General features: G+C 36.0%; 13 non-coding genes across 13 annotated transcripts; all 13 read left to right on the forward strand.

Moving 5' to 3' along the window:
- Positions 1–229: 229 nt before the first annotated feature.
- trnal-uaa (transfer RNA leucine (anticodon UAA)) lies at positions 230–312 on the forward strand. Its single transcript has one exon. It is a non-coding gene; the product is annotated as a tRNA-Leu (tRNA).
- A 447-nt stretch (positions 313–759) lies between these two features.
- On the forward strand, positions 760–842 carry trnal-uaa (transfer RNA leucine (anticodon UAA)). The gene has a single exon. It is a non-coding gene; the product is annotated as a tRNA-Leu (tRNA).
- Positions 843–2,049: 1,207 nt separating this feature from the next.
- trnal-uaa (transfer RNA leucine (anticodon UAA)) lies at positions 2,050–2,132 on the forward strand. Its single transcript has one exon. It is a non-coding gene; the product is annotated as a tRNA-Leu (tRNA).
- A 5,845-nt stretch (positions 2,133–7,977) lies between these two features.
- trnal-uaa (transfer RNA leucine (anticodon UAA)) lies at positions 7,978–8,060 on the forward strand. Its single transcript has one exon. It is a non-coding gene; the product is annotated as a tRNA-Leu (tRNA).
- Positions 8,061–8,842: 782 nt separating this feature from the next.
- Positions 8,843–8,925, forward strand: trnal-uaa (transfer RNA leucine (anticodon UAA)). Its single transcript has one exon. It is a non-coding gene; the product is annotated as a tRNA-Leu (tRNA).
- Positions 8,926–9,919: 994 nt separating this feature from the next.
- Positions 9,920–10,002, forward strand: trnal-uaa (transfer RNA leucine (anticodon UAA)). The gene has a single exon. It is a non-coding gene; the product is annotated as a tRNA-Leu (tRNA).
- Positions 10,003–10,694: 692 nt separating this feature from the next.
- On the forward strand, positions 10,695–10,777 carry trnal-uaa (transfer RNA leucine (anticodon UAA)). Its single transcript has one exon. It is a non-coding gene; the product is annotated as a tRNA-Leu (tRNA).
- A 2,103-nt stretch (positions 10,778–12,880) lies between these two features.
- Positions 12,881–12,963, forward strand: trnal-uaa (transfer RNA leucine (anticodon UAA)). Its single transcript has one exon. It is a non-coding gene; the product is annotated as a tRNA-Leu (tRNA).
- A 447-nt stretch (positions 12,964–13,410) lies between these two features.
- On the forward strand, positions 13,411–13,493 carry trnal-uaa (transfer RNA leucine (anticodon UAA)). The gene has a single exon. It is a non-coding gene; the product is annotated as a tRNA-Leu (tRNA).
- A 2,103-nt stretch (positions 13,494–15,596) lies between these two features.
- On the forward strand, positions 15,597–15,679 carry trnal-uaa (transfer RNA leucine (anticodon UAA)). The gene has a single exon. It is a non-coding gene; the product is annotated as a tRNA-Leu (tRNA).
- Positions 15,680–16,126: 447 nt separating this feature from the next.
- On the forward strand, positions 16,127–16,209 carry trnal-uaa (transfer RNA leucine (anticodon UAA)). The gene has a single exon. It is a non-coding gene; the product is annotated as a tRNA-Leu (tRNA).
- A 590-nt stretch (positions 16,210–16,799) lies between these two features.
- trnal-uaa (transfer RNA leucine (anticodon UAA)) lies at positions 16,800–16,882 on the forward strand. The gene has a single exon. It is a non-coding gene; the product is annotated as a tRNA-Leu (tRNA).
- A 1,140-nt stretch (positions 16,883–18,022) lies between these two features.
- Positions 18,023–18,105, forward strand: trnal-uaa (transfer RNA leucine (anticodon UAA)). Its single transcript has one exon. It is a non-coding gene; the product is annotated as a tRNA-Leu (tRNA).
- Positions 18,106–19,833: the final 1,728 nt, after the last annotated feature.

The raw sequence follows: 19,833 nt of genomic DNA on the forward strand, positions 1-19,833 counted from the left end.
CTGCAGTAAAAATAAAAAAGTTGCCCCAACCAGGATGACCGAGTGGTTAAGGCGTTGGACTTAAGATCCAATGGACAAATGTCCTTGTGGGTTCAAACCACACTCCTGTTCATTAAAATGACTTTTTCAGTTTGATTTGCAAGGACAAATTAAGCATTTGAAATTACAGCTTAAAGCGGTAAGTTCAATTGTGAGGGTCTGCTGCAGTAAAAATAAAACAGTGGTCCCAACCAGGATGGCCGAGTGGTTAAGGCGTTGGACTTAAGATCCAATGGACAAATTTCCTCGTGGGTTCAAACCCCACTCCTGGTAATAAAATAATTGGTTTTCATCTTGAAGTTTGAGCAGAAATTAAGAAGTTGAAGTATAGCATAGAGGGACAAATTCCAATGTGGAGTCTGTTGCAGTAAAAACAATTCTGGTTTCAACCCCACTCCTTGTAATTAAATTGAGTTTTTCAAGCTTTCTAAGTACTAATTATCCATTTGAAATGGCAGCTTTAAGCGGTAAGTCCAATAGTGAGGGTCTGCTGCAGTAAAAATAAAACAGTTGTCCCAACCAGGTTGGCCGAGTGGTTAAGGCGTTGGACTTAAGATCCAATGGACAAATGTCCTTGTGGTATCAAACCACACTCCTTTTCAATAAAAATGTCTTTTTCAGTTTGATTTTCAAGGACAAATTAAGCATTTGAAATTACAGCTTAATATGGTAAGTTCAATTGTGAGGGTCTGCTGCAGTAAAAATAAAACAGTTGTCCCAACCAGGATGGCCGAGTGGTTAAGGCGTTGGACTTAAGATCCAATGGACAAACGTCCTCGTGGGTTCAAACCCCACTCCTGGTAGTAGAATAATTGTCTTAAAATAATTGGTTTTAAGCAGAAATTAAGAAGTTGAAGTACAGCATGGAGAGTCAATCCAATGTGGAGTCTTGCAGTAAAAACAATTCTGCTTTCAACCCCACTCCTTGTAATTAAATTGAGCTTTTTAAGTACTAATTATGCATTTGAAATGGCTGCTTAAAACGATAAGTTCAAATGTGTGGGTCTGTTGCAGTACAAAAAAAAAGTATTTTCCCAACCAATGGACAAATGTCATTGTGGGTTCAAACCCCACTCTATTCAAACCCCACTCTAAAATAATTGGTTTTCAACTTGAAGTTTGAGCAGAAATTAAGAAGTTGAAGTACAGCATAGAGGGTCAAAATCCAATGTGGAGTCTTGCAGTAAAAACAATTCTGGTTTCAACCCCACTCCTTGTTATTAAATTGAGCTTTTTAAGTACTAATTATGCATTTGAAATGGCTGCTTAAAACGATAAGTTCAAATGTGAGGTTCTGTTGCAGTAAAAAAAAAATATAAAAAAAAGAGTCTTGTCCCAACCAATGCACAAATGTCATCGTTGGTTCAAACCCAACTCCTAGTCCTAAAAATTAGGTTTTCATTTTGATTTGAAAACACAAATTAGGCATTTTAAATAGAAGCTTAAAGTGGTGAATTCAAATGTGAGGGTCTGCTGCAGTAAAAATAAAATAGTTGTCCCAACCAGGATGGCCGAGTGGTTAAGGCGTTAAGTGGTTAAGGCGCAGAAATTAAGAAATTGAAGTACAGCATAGAGGGGCAACTTCAAATGTGGGGGTCTGTTGCAATATAAAAAAAAGTCTGGTTTCAACCCCACTTCTGGTAAATAAATTGAGTCTTTCAAGCTGTTTAAGCACTAATTATGCATTTGAAATGGCAAATTAAAACGATAAGTTTAAATGTGTGGGTCTGTTGCAGTAAAAAAAAAGTATTTTCCCAACCAATGGACAAATGTCATTGTGGGTTCAAACCCCACTCCTGGTAATACAATAATAGTTTTTCAATTTGAAGTTTAAGCAGAAATTAAGAAGTTGAAGTACAGCATAGAGGGTCAAATTCCAATGTGGGGGTCTGTTGCAATATAAAAAAAGTCTGGTTTCAACCCCACTTCAAGATGAAAACCAAATTACAGCTTAAAGCGGTAAGTTCAATTGTGAGGGTCTGCTGCAGTAAAAATAAAATAGTGGTCCCAACCAGGATGGCCGAGTGGTTAAGGCGTTGGACTTAAGATCCAATGGACAAATGTCCTCGTGGGTTCAAACCCCACTCCTGGTAATAAAATAATTGGTTTTCATCTTGAAGTTTGAGCGGAAATTAAGAAATTGAAGTATAGCATAGAGGGAAAAATTCCAATGTGGAGTCTGTTGCAGTAAAAACAATTCTGGTCTGGTAAGGCGTTGGACTTAAGATCCAATGGACTAATGTCCTTGAAGTACAGCATGGAGAGTCAATCCAATGCGGAGTCTTGCAGTAAAAACAATTCTGCTTTCAACCCCACTCCTTGTAATTAAATTGAGCTTTTTAAGTACTAATTATGCATTTGAAATGGCTGCTTAAAACGATAAGTTTAAATGTGTGGGTCTGTCGCAGTAAAAAAAAAAGTATTTTCCCAACCAATGGACAAATGTCATTGTGGGTTCAAACCCCACTCCTGGTAATACAATAATAGTTTTTCAATTTGAAGTTTAAGCAGAAATTAAGAAGTTGAAGTACAGCATAGAGGGTCAAATTCCAATGTGGGGGTCTGTTGCAATATAAAAAAAGTCTGGTTTCAACCCCACTCCTTTGGTAATTAAATTGAGTCTTTCAAGCTGTTTAAGCACTAATTATGCATTTGAAATGGCAAATTAAAACTATAAGTTCAAATGTGTGGGTCTGTTGCAGTAAAAAAAAAGTATTTTCACAACCAATGGACCAATGTCATTGTGGGTTCAAACCCAACCCCTAGTACTAAAAATTAGGTTTTCATTTTGATTTGTAAGCACAAATTATGCATATGAAATAGAAGCTTAACCCTCTGGGGTCTGAGGTGTTTTCGGGGTCCTTGAGATGTTTTGGCATGCTCTGACATTTGTGCATTTTTCAGTTGCTTATAAACATATTAATGGCACAGGTGAAATTACACTCTATATAGCACACACAGGGCTACCATTATATGTGAGCAACATGTATGTACATGTTTGTATTTTTGAGAGAATATTGTTTATGCGTGGTTATTGAAAAAACTAAAAAATAAATTTTCTAATATATGGCCACAAATAACATACTAAATATCTGTCCACAAGACTTTTGACTAGTGGATGTTGTCGCCTAGAGTATTTGCTTCAAATTGATCTGAAAATCATTCTGGCTAATCATTCACATAAAACAATAGATTGTTTTAAATTGTGAAAAACATTTTTTTGTTTGCAAAGGCAATATGCGGATGGGCGGATCGGCCCAACCCCCTCATGAATAATTAGGCAGTTCTCACCTGAGCAGACTGCATACTAATGAGCCTTTCATTCAGGGGTGTCACACAAGAAAGAATGCAAGGACAATATATATATATAAATAAATAAATATTTATATACACACACACACACACACACACACACACACACATATATATATATATATATATATATGTGTGTGTGTGTGTGTGTGTGTGTGTGTATATAAATATTTATTTATTTATATATATATATATATTGTCCTTGCATTCTTTCTTGTGTGACACCCCTGAATGAAAGGCTCATTATATATATATATATATATATATATATATATATATATATATATATATATATATACATATACATATATATATATATATATATATATATATATACAAACAATCAAAATATAAATGAAAGCCAAAAGCACATTTTTAGTCACACATTTTAGCCATCCACATACCATTTTTAGCCATCCACCGCGGTAAAAATAAACCAGTCGCATTTCAAAGTCGTACGCGAAATGACCGCCAGGTGGCGCAAAGGGACATTTAGCAAAACGTAAGTGGGGCTAATGTCTATTAACAGTAGCCTAAGGATGAAATACTACAAGTTATGGTAATTTCCAAATAAGCCTACAACAAATTGTTGGTCATACAGATAAGATATAATCTTTTAAAACTGTAAAAGGTTAAAGTAGGCCTACACTCACAGGCTAAAGACAAAACGTTTTCTCGCTCATGTGAGAATCAAACGTTTGGTTATTTCTCAGTAACAAAATTCATAGCCGAGCGGTAGAACTGATGGTTCATCATCAAGATGACACAGGTTCAAATCCCGCACAAACATGGTCTGCTGTATATTTTATATTTATTATTGCAGAGAGATTTGTCTAGCTCTAAAACTCTGTTACACCATACAGTTTTGTTTTATATAGGCTATATATATTTTTTTATTTTTTTATTCCAGGCTCTCACGCCACCCCCCCGATTTCTCATGCTGAAGTGTCAACCCGGTCGGTCAAATTCCTGAAAGATATAGTTTATCTATAGATCTACCTGTTGAGCCACTCGTGATCGACTAGTTATACCGTAAATTAGTTAAAATATCCCGTAATCTATTTAGAGCGAGCGTGCATGCGAGACAGATATTGTGCTCCAAACCGTGCGCGCGCATGGCAGAGAGGTCTGTTCCCTACAACCTAGAGTTTTTAAAAACATGGTTTTAAGTAAAGTGTGATTTGCCAGGGGGGACTGGGATTTCCTTCTGGTCTAAACATCCCTACTTCTGCTGAATTATTTTAATCCCCACACCCCTCCCTCCACAGCTAATCAATGCTATAGGCTACTTCACCAATATCAAATATATAAAATAGAGATATGCAACAGGCACGTTTAAACGAAAAACAATAAAATCAAAACCAGCGTTTCAGTTGTTCATTAGTTCCAGTGGCCTTAATGCATGCACGGCTTTTCAAAATTTCACAAAGCGTGTTGAGATTATTTTGAATGAAATATTGAAGTTTATAATTAAGTGTTTTGGCACACCACGCCGAGTGACCCTATGCATTTTTCTAAAGTCGGGTTTTATTCTGGCATCGTGAGTTAGTGTTCGACAAACGCGGCGGCGCGTTCATTTAGATTAATTTATTTATCTCATTATTACAGCTAAAATAACTTAATAGGCGACTCCGTAATTTTTTGGTCATACAGATAAGAGTAGAGTAGCTTACATCGTTCAAAACTGTAAACTTGTATTCATATTAGGCTAACGACAAAAACAGTATATCTGTCCTCTCTGTCTCCGGGAACTGCGCGTCACAAAAATGAACCGAAAGCCACTTCAGCTCAGTCACGATAAGAAATCGGCTATGTCTAAAGCCTTTAAATGTCTAAATATTTAGGCTAATAAATGTTATCTGATTATGTAGGCTAATCCATATGAAAACGAGAGGTACAGAGGATCTACTCAACCATGCGCTTCCCAATGAGAAAATGACAAGACATGGGTGAAAATCTCGCTCTAATTAAATGTAGGCTAAATCGCCCTGAATTAAAATGTAAAAACATAATAATGTATTTGTCGAAATGTTGCGATATTGTTTCATTTAAGTTCATAATTATTCTATAAATGTTATTTAATTTAGCAGCATTACCACGAAGCACCGTGTTTCGATATTTATTTGAATAATACAAAATAAAATAAAAACTTAATTCACAAATTGCATGCCTGGTTGTAAGGATCCAAAGATCCCTGTAGACTTTAATATTAAGTGACAACAAATTCACAAGCGTTTTTTCAGATTATATTTAGTTTTGCTTGGAAAAAGCTGCCCCAAACCAGTTTTATTTCATCAATTATTGAAATAATGAAATATTTAGTAATAAACTTTTATGACAGAAATATCACTAGGCTACATGTAACTTAAATCATTTAATTCCTTCATTATCAACACTGTCTAGAATGGCGATTTAAGTGTGAATTGCGACTTCTCTTTGTGTTAAGTCAGCCTCAGACTCCGATAGCCTGTGGGGGGTTGGAGGGACAGTTGCTGGACAAAGGTGTTAATGTTCCTCTTTCATATGGAGAGTGTCGGATAGCCAGCCTGATGAGCAGGCAAAATTATTGTAAGGATAAATCTGTGTCCAAATGTAGGCCCCATATCTTATTAAATTATAAATATTGTAGTTTATTTATTGTAGCCTATTTAAAGTTTTTTTTTCACACAAAATTTCAATTGAAGTTATTGTAAGGTGAATTCAACAAGGCATGCTGTGTCTTTGAAGCAACAATTAAAGGTTAAATAATTTTTTCGTGATTTGTATGGCTGACACGCAGCGACATATACAGTATTATCAGCTGTATGATGTGTTTTTACCCTGAAATGATTAATTTCGAGAGAGAGACCCGCGCGCGCAGCGAGGGAGACTAAATAAACTTGTTAAAAAGAGATCCAGCGCGAGAGAGGCAAAGAGAAACGCATGTTTTTAATTTAATTATGTTTCTTTGGACAATTTTCGTTTTGTAGGCCTACTGTTTTAATTGTTTAATTTAGCTGTAATTTCTTTGGCAATACAAATTTAAAATGTCGCAAGAATAAGATTAGCCTAGTGTTTCTTATTTTGCATCGCAAAAGAAATAAACTCTAAACAAGATGCAACCCTGTTTTAAATTAAACAATTTAAACCTTGAAATGTTCGAACTTGGTTTCAAACTTAAGTAATTTTAGTGTTCTTTTACATTACACAATAATTTAGCAGACTAAAGACGAGCTTCTTCATTTTCATTTTCTGATCGGCTGACAATCTTCATCAGTTTTTGTCGTTTGTGCAGCGGCTGCGGTTCTACAGGAATGTAGCAAATTTATGTTGTAATGATAATCAAACAAAACTCTTGACTTTAAATAAGTAAACAGATATAAACAGTTACCTATTTAAGCATCAAGGTGGGAAAATATAAACGTAGGACAACATCGGTTAACAACATCTATGCTACATTGAGATTCGATCTCGGGTCTGTTGAAGCTCCTCGAAGCTCGTGTCGTTGCGTTGATCACTGAGCTATCGTCTGTACGCTGTTAAAGTTGTAAAGCCTCGTTCATGTAGCCTAAATGTTTTTATTGCAATGTTTTATGTTGAAATGTTTTCATTATTTATTCAATTACATTTCAGTAGCCTAATTTCAGTATTGTGATTATGAATTATTTTAACTACGTTTCACTTGTTGAATTCTTCTGCTACCAGCTTTCAATCGCTCTGAATCAGCGCGGTGCGGCAGCAGATTACGCATTAGAGAGAATAAACCGGAATAAACGAACACTTTTCAGAGTCTATGATTGTAGCGCCTCTTAGCGGTAAAAGGCAGCAAATACACCACACATTTTACCGCCGCGGTGGAACAGCTGATGTGGGCGTTGTCATGGCTTGCCTCGACATTTGCGTTTGAATAGCGCGCGTCGTCCGTGGGCGTGTCAGATTAACGCGTAATGAAGTGTAATGAGCTGGGGGAAAAAATACTGACAGCACTCTCTTTTCATACAGATTGCATAAACTGAGAATATTTGTTTTTTATATAAATTACTTCATTTAAAAGAAGAGAATTCAAGCTTCATAAAGAAAAACCTCTCGTGCCTGTGTGACAAGTAATCGCGGAGTTACAGTTAATCTTAGGACGCGTTTCAGAATGGACTTCACTGACAGAGAGAACGCAAAACTCGCATCATGTTTGTTTTTCTTTATTTGGTGAAAAGCACAACACTTTGTTTTTATTGTGAGTATCCACAAAAAAAATAGAAACTTAACAGGATCTAATGATGTACAACACTTATATGTAAGATCAAAATTAACAGAGTAATTTGAGTCTCTTTTGCACTGATAAGGAAAAAAGTGAGCTGGTATCGCCGGCGAGACCGCCGACCCCAGAGAGTTAAAGTGGTAGATTCAAATGTTAGGGTCTGCTGCAGTAAAAATAAAAAAGTTGCCCCAACCAGGATGACCGAGTGGTTAAGGCGTTGGACTTAAGATCCAATGGACAAATGTCCTTGTGGGTTCAAACCACACTCCTGTTCATTAAAATGACTTTTTCAGTTTGATTTGCAAGGACAAATTAAGCATTTGAAATTACAGCTTAAAGCGGTAAGTTCAATTGTGAGGGTCTGCTGCAGTAAAAATAAAACAGTGGTCCCAACCAGGATGGCCGAGTGGTTAAGGCGTTGGACTTAAGATCCAATGGACAAATGTCCTCGTGGGTTCAAACCCCACTCCTGGTAATAAAATAATTGGTTTTCATCTTGAAGTTTGAGCAGAAATTAAGAAGTTGAAGTATAGCATAGAGGGACAAATTCCAATGTGGAGTCTGTTGCAGTAAAAACAATTCTGTTTTCAACCCCACTCCTTGTTATTAAATTGAGCTTTTTAAGTACTAATTATGCATTTGAAATGGCTGCTTAAAACGATAAGTTTAAATGTGTGGGTCTGTTGCAGTAAAAAAAAAAGTATTTTCCCAACCAATGGACAAATGTCATTGTGGGTTCAAACCCCACTCCTGGTAATACAATAATAGTTTTTCAATTTGAAGTTTAAGCAGAAATTAAGAAGTTGAAGTACAGCATAGAGGGTCAAATTCCAATGTGGGGGTCTGTTGCAATATAAAAAAAGTCTGGTTTCAACCCCACTCCTTTGGTAATTAAATTGAGTCTTTCAAGCTGTTTAAGCACTAATTATGCATTTGAAATGGCAAATTAAAACGAGAAGTTTAAATGTGTGGGTCTGTTGCAGTAAAAAAAAAGTATTTTCCCAACCAATGGACAAATGTCATTGTGGGTTCAAACCCCACTCCTGGTAATACAATAATAGTTTTTCAATTTGAAGTTTAAGCAGAAATTAAGAAGTTGAAGTACAGCATAGAGGGTCAAATTCCAATGTGGGGGTCTGTTGCAATATAAAAAAAGTCTGGTTTCAACCCCACTTCAAGATGAAAACCAAATTACAGCTTAAAGCGGTAAGTTCAATTGTGAGGGTCTGCTGCAGTAAAAATAAAATAGTGGTCCCAACCAGGATGGCCGAGTGGTTAAGGCGTTGGACTTAAGATCCAATGGACAAATGTCCTCGTGGGTTCAAACCCCACTCCTGGTAATAAAATAATTGGTTTTCATCTTGAAGTTTGAGCGGAAATTAAGAAATTGAAGTATAGCATAGAGGGAAAAATTCCAATGTGGAGTCTGTTGCAGTAAAAACAATTCTGGTCTGGTAAGGCGTTGGACTTAAGATCCAATGGACTAATGTCCTTGAAGTACAGCATGGAGAGTCAATCCAATGCGGAGTCTTGCAGTAAAAACAATTCTGCTTTCAACCCCACTCCTTGTAATTAAATTGAGCTTTTTAAGTACTAATTATGCATTTGAAATGGCTGCTTAAAACGATAAGTTTAAATGTGTGGGTCTGTCGCAGTAAAAAAAAAAGTATTTTCCCAACCAATGGACAAATGTCATTGTGGGTTCAAACCCCACTCCTGGTAATACAATAATAGTTTTTCAATTTGAAGTTTAAGCAGAAATTAAGAAGTTGAAGTACAGCATAGAGGGTCAAATTCCAATGTGGGGGTCTGTTGCAATATAAAAAAAGTCTGGTTTCAACCCCACTCCTTTGGTAATTAAATTGAGTCTTTCAAGCTGTTTAAGCACTAATTATGCATTTGAAATGGCAAATTAAAACTATAAGTTCAAATGTGTGGGTCTGTTGCAGTAAAAAAAAAGTATTTTCACAACCAATGGACCAATGTCATTGTGGGTTCAAACCCAACCCCTAGTACTAAAAATTAGGTTTTCATTTTGATTTGTAAGCACAAATTATGCATATGAAATAGAAGCTTAAAGTGGTAGATTCAAATGTTAGGGTCTGCTGCAGTAAAAATAAAAAAGTTGCCCCAACCAGGATGACCGAGTGGTTAAGGCGTTGGACTTAAGATCCAATGGACAAATGTCCTTGTGGGTTCAAACCACACTCCTGTTCATTAAAATGACTTTTTCAGTTTGATTTGCAAGGACAAATTAAGCATTTGAAATTACAGCTTAAAGCGGTAAGTTCAATTGTGAGGGTCTGCTGCAGTAAAAATAAAACAGTGGTCCCAACCAGGATGGCCGAGTGGTTAAGGCGTTGGACTTAAGATCCAATGGACAAATGTCCTCGTGGGTTCAAACCCCACTCCTGGTAATAAAATAATTGGTTTTCATCTTGAAGTTTGAGCAGAAATTAAGAAGTTGAAGTATAGCATAGAGGGACAAATTCCAATGTGGAGTCTGTTGCAGTAAAAACAATTCTGGTTTCAACCCCACTCCTTGTAATTAAATTGAGTTTTTCAAGCTTTCTAAGTACTAATTATCCATTTGAAATGGCAGCTTTAAGCGGTAAGTCCAATAGTGAGGGTCTGCTGCAGTAAAAATAAAACAGTTGTCCCAACCAGGTTGGCCGAGTGGTTAAGGCGTTGGACTTAAGATCCAATGGACAAATGTCCTTGTGGTTTCAAACCACACTCCTTTTCAATAAAAATGTCTTTTTCAGTTTGATTTTCAAGGACAAATTAAGTGTCATTGTGGGTTCAAAGCCCACTCTATTCAAACCCCACTCTAAAATAATTGGTTTTCAACTTGAAGTTTGAGCAGAAATTAAGAAGTTGAAGTACAGCATAGAGGGTCAAAATCCAATGTGGTTGGCCGAGTGGTTAAGGCGTTGGACTTAAGATCCAATGGACAAATGTCCTTGTGGTATCAAACCACCCTCCTTTTCAATAAAAATGTCTTTTTCAGTTTGATTTTCAAGGACAAATTAAGCATTTGAAATTACAGCTTAATATGGTAAGTTCAATTGTGAGGGTCTGCTGCAGTATAAATAAAACAGTTGTCCCAACCAGGATGGCCGAGTGGTTAAGGCGTTGGACTTAAGATCCAATGGACAAACGTCCTCGTGGGTTCAAACCCCACTCCTGGTAGTAGAATAATTGGCTTAAAATAATTGGTTTTAAGCAGAAATTAAGAAGTTGAAGTACAGCATGGAGAGTCAATCCAATGTGGAGTCTTGCAGTAAAAACAATTCTGCTTTCAACCCCACTCCTTGTAATTAAATTGAGCTTTTTAAGTACTAATTATGCATTTGAAATGGCTGCTTAAAACGATAAGTTCAAATGTGTGGGTCTGTTGCAGTACAAAAAAAAAGTATTTTCCCAACCAATGGACAAATGTCATTGTGGGTTCAAACCCCACTCTATTCAAACCCCACTCTAAAATAATTGGTTTTCAACTTGAAGTTTGAGCAGAAATTAAGAAGTTGAAGTACAGCATAGAGGGTCAAAATCCAATGTGGAGTCTTGCAGTAAAAACAATTCTGGTTTCAACCCCACTCCTTGTTATTAAATTGAGCTTTTTAAGTACTAATTATGCATTTGAAATGGCTGCTTAAAACGATAAGTTCAAATGTGAGGTTCTGTTGCAGTAAAAAAAAAAGAAAAAAAAAGAGTCTTGTCCCAACCAATGCACAAATGTCATCGTTGGTTCAAACCCAACTCCTAGTCCTAAAAATTAGGTTTTCAGTTTGATTTGAAAACACAAATTAGGCATTTTAAATAGAAGCTTAAAGTGGTGAATTCAAATGTGAGGGTCTGCTGCAGTAAAAATAAAATAGTTGTCCCAACCAGGATGGCCGAGTGGTTAAGGCGTTAAGTGGTTAAGGCGCAGAAATTAAGAAATTGAAGTACAGCATAGAGGGGCAACATCAAATGTGGGGGTCTGTTGCAATATAAAAAAAGTCTGGTTTCAACCCCACTTCTGGTAAATAAATTGAGTCTTTCAAGCTGTTTAAGCACTAATTATGCATTTGAAATGGCAAATTAAAGCTATAAGTTCAAATGTGTGGGTCTGTTGCAGTAAAAAAAAAAAAGAATTTTCCCAACCAATGGACAAATGTCATCGTGGGTTTGAACCCATGACAAATTAAGGATTTGAAATTATAGCTTAAAGCGGTAAGTTCAATAGTGAGGGTCTGTTGCAGTAAAAACAATTCTGGTTTCAACCCCACTCCTTGTAATTAAATTGAGTTTTTCAAGCTTTCTAAGTGCTAATTATCCATTTGAAATGGCAGCTTTAAGCGGTAAGTCCAATAGTGAGGGTCTGCTGCGGTAAAAATAAAATAGTTGTCCCAACCAGGTTGGCCGAGTGGTTAAGGCGTTGGACTTAAGATCCAATGGACAAATGTCCTTGAAGTATAGCATGGAGAGTCAATCCAATGCGGAGTCTTGCAGTAAAAACAATTCTGCTTTCAACCCCACTCCTTGTAATTAAATTGAGCTTTTTAAGTACTAATTATGCATTTGAAATGGCTGCTTAAAACGATAAGTTTAAATGTGTGGGTCTGTTGCAGTAAAAAAAAAGTATTTTCCCAACCAATGGACAAATGTCATTGTGGGTTCAAACCCCACTCCTGGTAATGCAATAATAGTTTTTCAATTTGAAGTTTAAGCAGAAATTAAGAAGTTGAAGTACAGCATAGAGGGTCAAATTCCAATGTGGGGGTCTGTTGCAATATAAAAAAAGTCTGGTTTCATCCCCACTCCTTTGGTAATTAAATTGAGTCTTTCAAGCTGTTTAAGCACTAATTATGCATTTGAAATGGCAAATTAAAACTATAAGTTCAAATGTGTGGGTCTGTTGCAGTAAAAAAAAAGTATTTTCACAACCAATGGACCAATGTCATTGTGGGTTCAAACCCAACCCCTAGTACTAAAAATTAGGTTTTCATTTTGATTTCTAAGTACTAATTATCCATTTGAAATGGCAGCTTTAAGCGGTAAGTCCAATAGTGAGGGTCTGCTACAGTAAAAATAAAAAAGTTGCCCCGACCAAAGATGACCGAGTGGTTAAGGCGTTGGACTTAAGATCCAATGGACAAATGTCCTTGTGGGTTCAAACCACACTTCTGTTCATTAAAATGACTTTTTCAGTTTGATTTGCAAGGACAAATTAAGCATTTGAAATTACAGCTTAAAGCGTTAAGTTCAATTGTGAGGGTCTGCTGCAGTAAAAATAAAACAGTGGTCCCAACCAGGATGGCGGAGTGGTTAAGGCGTTGGACTTAAGATCCAATGGACAAATGTCCGCGTGGGTTCAAACCCCACTCCTGGTAATAAAATAATTGGTTTTCATCTTGAAGTTTGAGCAGAAATTAAGAAGTTGAAGTATAGCATAGAGGGACAAATTCCAATGTGGAGTCTGTTGCAGTAAAAACAATTCTGGTTTCAACCCCACTCCTTGTAATTAAATTGAGTTTTTCAAGCTTTCTAAGTACTAATTATCCATTTGAAATGGCAGCTTTAAGCTGTAAGTCCAATAGTGAGGGTCTGCTGCAGTAAAAATAAAACAGTTGTCCCAACCAGGTTGGCCGAGTGGTTAAGGCGTTGGACTTAAGATCCAATGGACAAATGTCCTTGTGGTATCAAACCACCCTCCTTTTCAATAAAAATGTCTTTTTCAGTTTGATTTTCAAGGACAAATTAAGCATTTGAAATTACAGCTTAATATGGTAAGTTCAATTGTGAGGGTCTGCTGCAGTATAAATAAAACAGTTGTCCCAACCAGGATGGCCGAGTGGTTAAGGCGTTGGACTTAAGATCCAATGGACAAACGTCCTCGTGGGTTCAAACCCCACTCCTGGTAGTAGAATAATTGGCTTAAAATAATTGGTTTTAAGCAGAAATTAAGAAGTTGAAGTACAGCATGGAGAGTCAATCCAATGTGGAGTCTTGCAGTAAAAACAATTCTGCTTTCAACCCCACTCCTTGTAATTAAATTGAGCTTTTTAAGTACTAATTATGCATTTGAAATGGCTGCTTAAAACGATAAGTTCAAATGTGTGGGTCTGTTGCAGTACAAAAAAAAAGTATTTTCCCAACCAATGGACAAATGTCATTGTGGGTTCAAACCCCACTCTATTCAAACCCCACTCTAAAATAATTGGTTTTCAACTTGAAGTTTGAGCAGAAATTAAGAAGTTGAAGTACAGCATAGAGGGTCAAAATCCAATGTGGAGTCTTGCAGTAAAAACAATTCTGGTTTCAACCCCACTCCTTGTTATTAAATTGAGCTTTTTAAGTACTAATTATGCATTTGAAATGGCTGCTTAAAACGATAAGTTCAAATGTGAGGTTCTGTTGCAGTAAAAAAAAAATAAAAAAAAAGAGTCTTGTCCCAACCAATGCACAAATGTCATCGTTGGTTCAAACCCAACTCCTAGTCCTAAAAATTAGGTTTTCAGTTTGATTTGAAAACACAAATTAGGCATTTTAAATAGAAGCTTAAAGTGGTGAATTCAAATGTGAGGGTCTGCTGCAGTAAAAATAAAATAGTTGTCCCAACCAGGATGGCCGAGTGGTTAAGGCGTTAAGTGGTTAAGGCGCAGAAATTAAGAAATTGAAGTACAGCATAGAGGGGCAACATCAAATGTGGGGGTCTGTTGCAATATAAAAAAAGTCTGGTTTCAACCCCACTTCTGGTAAATAAATTGAGTCTTTCAAGCTGTTTAAGCACTAATTATGCATTTGAAATGGCAAATTAAAGCTATAAGTTCAAATGTGTGGGTCTGTTGCAGTAAAAAAAAAAAAGAATTTTCCCAACCAATGGACAAATGTCATCGTGGGTTTGAACCCATGACAAATTAAGGATTTGAAATTATAGCTTAAAGCGGTAAGTTCAATAGTGAGGGTCTGTTGCAGTAAAAACAATTCTGGTTTCAACCCCACTCCTTGTAATTAAATTGAGTTTTTCAAGCTTTCTAAGTGCTAATTATCCATTTGAAATGGCAGCTTTAAGCGGTAAGTCCAATAGTGAGGGTCTGCTGCGGTAAAAATAAAATAGTTGTCCCAACCAGGTTGGGCGAGTGGTTAAGGCGTTGGACTTAAGATCCAATGGACAAATGTCCTTGAAGTATAGCATGGAGAGTCAATCCAATGCGGAGTCTTGCAGTAAAAACAATTCTGCTTTCAACCCCACTCCTTGTAATTAAATTGAGCTTTTTAAGTACTAATTATGCATTTGAAATGGCTGCTTAAAACGATAAGTTTAAATGTGTGGGTCTGTTGCAGTAAAAAAAAAGTATTTTCCCAACCAATGGACAAATGTCATTGTGGGTTCAAACCCCACTCCTGGTAATGCAATAATAGTTTTTCAATTTGAAGTTTAAGCAGAAATTAAGAAGTTGAAGTACAGCATAGAGGGTCAAATTCCAATGTGGGGGTCTGTTGCAATATAAAAAAAGTCTGGTTTCATCCCCACTCCTTTGGTAATTAAATTGAGTCTTTCAAGCTGTTTAAGCACTAATTATGCATTTGAAATGGCAAATTAAAACTATAAGTTCAAATGTGTGGGTCTGTTGCAGTAAAAAAAAAGTATTTTCACAACCAATGGACCAATGTCATTGTGGGTTCAAACCCAACCCCTAGTACTAAAAATTAGGTTTTCATTTTGATTTCTAAGTACTAATTATCCATTTGAAATGGCAGCTTTAAGCGGTAAGTCCAATAGTGAGGGTCTGCTACAGTAAAAATAAAAAAGTTGCCCCGACCAAAGATGACCGAGTGGTTAAGGCGTTGGACTTAAGATCCAATGGACAAATGTCCTTGTGGGTTCAAACCACACTTCTGTTCATTAAAATGACTTTTTCAGTTTGATTTGCAAGGACAAATTAAGCATTTGAAATTACAGCTTAAAGCGTTAAGTTCAATTGTGAGGGTCTGCTGCAGTAAAAATAAAACAGTGGTCCCAACCAGGATGGCGGAGTGGTTAAGGCGTTGGACTTAAGATCCAATGGACAAATGTCCGCGTGGGTTCAAACCCCACTCCTGGTAATAAAATAATTGGTTTTCATCTTGAAGTTTGAGCAGAAATTAAGAAGTTGAAGTATAGCATAGAGGGACAAATTCCAATGTGGAGTCTGTTGCAGTAAAAACAATTCTGGTTTCAACCCCACTCCTTGTAATTAAATTGAGTTTTTCAAGCTTTCTAAGTACTAATTATCCATTTGAAATGGCAGCTTTAAGCTGTAAGTCCAATAGTGAGGGTCTGCTGCAGTAAAAATAAAACAGTTGTCCCAACCAGGTTGGCCGAGTGGTTAAGGCGTTGGACTTAAGATCCAATGGACAAATGTCCTTGTGGTATCAAACCACCCTCCTTTTCAATAAAAATGTCTTTTTCAGTTTGATTTTCAAGGACAAATTAAGCATTTGAAATTACAGCTTAATATGGTAAGTTCAATTGTGAGGGTCTGCTGCAGTATAAATAAAACAGTTGTCCCAACCAGGATGGCCGAGTGGTTAAGGCGTTGGACTTAAGATCCAATGGACAAACGTCCTCGTGGGTTCAAACCCCACTCCTGGTAGTAGAATAATTGGCTTAAAATAATTGGTTTTAAGCAGAAATTAAGAAGTTGAAGTACAGCATGGAGAGTCAATCCAATGTGGAGTCTTGCAGTAAAAACAATTCTGCTTTCAACCCCACTCCTTGTAATTAAATTGAGCTTTTTAAGTACTAATTATGCATTTGAAATGGCTGCTTAAAACGATAAGTTCAAATGTGTGGGTCTGTTGCAGTAAAAAAAAAAGTATTTTCCCAACCAATGGACAAATGTCATTGTGGGTTCAAACCCCACTCTATTCAAACCCCACTCTAAAATAATTGGTTTTCAACTTGAAGTTTGAGCAGAAATTAAGAAGTTGAAGTACAGCATAGAGGGTCAAAATCCAATGTGGAGTCTTGCAGTAAAAACAATTCTGGTTTCAACCCCACTCCTTGTTACTAAATTGAGCTTTTTAAGTACTATTTATGCATTTGAAATGGCTGCTTAAAACGGTAAGTTCAAATGTGAGGTTCTGTTGCAGTAAAAAAAATAAAAATAAAAAAGAGTCTTGTCCCAACCAATGCACAAATGTCATCGTTGGTTCAAACCAAAAAAAAAAAATAGTTGTCCCAACCAGGATGGCCGAGTGGTTAAGGCGTTGGACTTAAGATCCAATGGACAAATGTCCTTGTGGGTTCAAACCCCACTCCTGGTAATAAAATAATTGGTTTTCATCTTGAAGTTTGAGCAGAAGTTGAAGTACAGCACAGAGGGACAAATTCCAATGTGGAGTCTGTTGCAGTAAAAACAATTCTGGTTTCAACCCCACTCCTTGTAATTAAATTGAGTTTTTCAAGCTTTCTAAGTACTAATTATCCATTTGAAATGGCAGCTTTAAGCGGTAAGTCCAATAGTGAGGGTCTGCTGCAGTAAAAATAAAATAGTTGTCCCAACCAGGTTGGCCGAGTGGTCAAGGCGTTGGACTTAAGATCCAATGGACAAATGTCCTTGAAGTATAGCATGGAGAGTCAATCCAATGCGGAGTCTTGCAGTAAAAACAATTCTGCTTTCAACCCCACTCCTTGTAAATAAATTGAGCTTTTTAAGTACTAATTATGCATTTGAAATGGCTGCTTAAAACGATAAGTTTAAATGTGTGGGTCTGTTGCAGTAAAAAAAAAAGTATTTTCCCAACCAATGGACAAATGTCATTGTGGGTTCAAACCCCACTCCTGGTAATGCAATAATAGTTTTTCAATTTGAAGTTTAAGCAGAAATTAAGAAGTTGAAGTACAGCATAGAGGGTCAAATTCCAATGTGGGGGTCTGTTGCAATATAAAAAAAGTCTGGTTTCAACCAGATTAAATTAAACCAATTAAATTGAGTCTTTCAAGCTGTTTAAGCACGAATTATGCATTTGAAATGGCAAATTAAAACTATAAGTTCAAATGTGTGGGTCTGTTGCAGTAAAAAAAAAGTATTTTCACAACCAATGGACCAATGTCATTGTGGGTTCAAACCCAACCCCTAGTACTAAAAATTAGGTTTTCATTTTGATTTCTAAGTACTAATTATCCATTTGAAATGGCAGCTTTAAGCGGTAAGTCCAATAGTGAGGGTCTGCTGCAGTAAAAATAAAAAAGTTGCCCCAACCAAAGATGACCGAGTGGTTAAGGCGTTGGACTTAAGATCCAATGGACAAATGTCCTTGTGGGTTCAAACCAAACTTCTGTTCATTAAAATGACTTTTTCAATTTGATTTGCAAGGACAAATTAAGCATTTGAAATTACAGCTTAAAGCGGTAAGTTCAATTGTGCAGGGTCTGCTGCAGTAAAAAATAAAACAGTGGTCCCAACCAGGATGGCCGAGTGGTTAAGGCGTTGGACTTAAGATCCAATGGACAAATGTCCGCGTGGGTTCAAACCCCACTCCTGGTAATAAAACAATTGGTTTTCATCTTGAAGTTTGAGCAGAAATTAAGAAGTTGGTAACACTTTATAATAACTGCATGCTATTAATTATTTGTTAAGCATGAGTAAACAGTTAATTCATCATTTATAAAGCATTAATAGACATTAATAAGCAGTTTATAAATACAGCTATAAACGCTTTTTTTCTTGATTTATAAGCATATCTATAATGCGTTTAATAATTGTATTTTCATACTTTGTTAATGATCAATTAATAATTTCTAAATGAAGTATAGCATTATTTACAAACCAGTTATTTAAGAGTTGTCAGTCATTTATAAGATCACTTAGAAAGTGTAAGTAAATGTAGTAAATACAGGTAGTTATAAAGCATTTAGTAGTGGTCAGTTAACTATTTTGTGAGCTAATCTAAAGTGAGGACTATTCATGCCTTGTAAAGCATTTATAAAGGAGATTTAAAGGCGCATCAATCTTCTAAACAGTAAAATGTAACAAACACAACACAGTGATACAGAACATAGAAATATTTAACAGCCTTTAAATCTCCTTTATAAATGCTTTACAAGGCATGAATAGTCCTCACTTTAGATTAGCTCACAAAATAGCTAACTGACCACTACTAAATGCTTTATAACTACCCGAGTTAACCCTGAATTGCAGCATAAATACATGTTAATAATAGTAAATGTAGTAAATACAGGTAGTTATAAAGCATTTAGTAGTGGTCAGTTAACTATTTTGTGAGCTAATCTAAAGTGAGGACTATTCATGCCTTGTAAAGCATTTATAAAGGAGATTTAAAGGCGCATCAATCTTCTAAACAGTAAAATGTAACAAACACAACACAGTGATACAGAACATAGAAATATTTAACAGCCTTTAAATCTCCTTTATAAATGCTTTACAAGGCATGAATAGTCCTCACTTTAGATTAGCTCACAAAATAGCTAACTGACCACTACTAAATGCTTTATAACTACCCGAGTTAACCCTGAATTGCAGCATAAATACATGTTAATAAAGCATTTATTAACACAGTAAGTAACCATCACTATATGTCTGAATAATAAGATGTATGAATGTACATTTAAATAGTTTATTAATCATTTACTTACACGTTCTAAGTAATCTTATGAACCACTGAAAACTCTTAAATAACTGGTTTATAAAAATGCAATTATTCATTTAGAAATAATAAATTGATCATTAATAGAGGATGAAAATACAATTATTAAATAAATGATAGATATGCTTGTAAATCAAGAAGAGAGCATTTATAGCTGTATTTATAAACTGCTTATTAATGTCTATTAATGCTTTATGAATGATGAATTAACTGTTTACTCATGCTTAACTAATGATTATTAGCGTGTAGTTATTATAAAGTGTTACCAAGAAGTTGAAGTATAGCACAGAGGGACAAATTCCAATGTGGAGTCTGTTGCAGTAAAAACAATTCTGGTTTCAACCCCACTCCTTGTAATTAAATTGAGTTTTTCAAGCTTTCTAAGTACTAATTATCCATTTGAAATGGCAGCTTTAAGCGGTAAGTCCAATAGTGAGGGTCTGCTGCAGTAAAAATAAAACAGTTGTCCCAACCAGGTTGGCCGAGTGGTTAAGGCGTTGGACTTAAGATCCAATGGACAAATGTCCTTGTGGGTTCAAACCACACTCCTTTTCAATAAAAATGTCTTTTTCAGTTTGATTTTCAAGGACAAATTAAGCATTTGAAAT

The sequence above is a fragment of the Rhinichthys klamathensis genome, unplaced genomic scaffold (assembly GCF_029890125.1).
Source record: "Rhinichthys klamathensis goyatoka isolate OS25496 unplaced genomic scaffold, OSU_Roscu_1.1 h1tg000466l_1, whole genome shotgun sequence".
Classification (NCBI taxonomy): Eukaryota; Metazoa; Chordata; class Actinopteri; order Cypriniformes; family Leuciscidae; genus Rhinichthys; species Rhinichthys klamathensis.